At 44.0% G+C, this 951-nt stretch overlaps 1 protein-coding gene across 1 annotated transcript in view; it reads right to left on the bottom strand.

The window, feature by feature from the left end:
• Positions 1-951, bottom strand: part of LOC111661748 (sorting nexin-2-like) — a 9,097-nt gene that overhangs the window by 7,952 nt on the left and 194 nt on the right. The window lies entirely within an intron of this gene.

The raw sequence follows: 951 nt of genomic DNA, 5'->3' as shown, positions 1-951 counted from the left end.
GCAGCAGAGACCCTGAACGCACCACTGAGTGAGGAGATGTGCTCTGACCTGATGTAGTGCAGCTACAATCTTCGCTGCAGCCAATTACAGTTTTTTTCTGCCTTCAGTTTAATTTACTGCGTCACTCTGACATTAAATAGATCTCGATATTATGACGTAAATGCACTAAACATATTGATTTTCTTGTATATGTGCGTCTTCCTTCCTGACAGCAGAGCTCCTCTAACCATGACCTCACGGTGTTTGTCATTTGTCCAGCGTGGAACAAGAAGACGAGAGAGCGACTTCCTGACGCTCTCTGCACCGACTCTCTTTAAATGAATCATTTGTCACGAGTTTGTGATCAGGAAGCAGGTAGTGTTCAAGAGCTGCGATCAGTGTGAGTTTGTATTAAAGCAGGAGAAGTGATGGACTCCCGCTGCTCATCACATGTTGGCTGTGACGGGAGGAGGAGGAGGAGGAGGAGGAGGAGGAGGAGTGTTGACTGACCAACCCTAACCTGGACGCACTGGAGCAGATACATGCTGTTAACACCAGGGCTGTACTGCAGAGTTCACACAGGTCAATACCTCTTTATTTTCCACTCACCCCCTTAAAAATGCAAATATCAACAAAAAGGTCGGGAGTGAAACCACAGGACTGAACGCTGCCGCGACTCTAATGTTCATTTACAGGAAACTACAACTAAATCTGACTTCATTAATATTTTCTGATCACGTTAAATGTTTGAACAGTTTCTGATCTAAAGAGGAAATAAACTAAAGCAGTTTAAAGCTTTAAAGCTCCTCCAGTGTAAAGGTGTGTGTCCATGTGTAGTGTGATTATAGATCAGCTCTAGCTTCTATATTAATACTGTGAAAGTATCAAAGCCTCAGTCCACAGAGAAATGCACACAGCCTGTATTCAGAAACTGAGCCTTAAAACCAGCCGTCAGGACTTCTGGAACTTTGT

The sequence above is a fragment of the Seriola lalandi genome, unplaced genomic scaffold (assembly GCF_002814215.2).
Source record: "Seriola lalandi dorsalis isolate HSWRI2012SDOR001 ecotype SW California unplaced genomic scaffold, Sedor1 jcf7180002054550, whole genome shotgun sequence".
In the NCBI taxonomy this organism is placed as follows: Eukaryota; Metazoa; Chordata; class Actinopteri; order Carangiformes; family Carangidae; genus Seriola; species Seriola lalandi.
The sequence above is the reverse complement of the archived record's forward strand: the minus strand, read 5'-3'. Positions and strand labels throughout refer to the sequence as shown.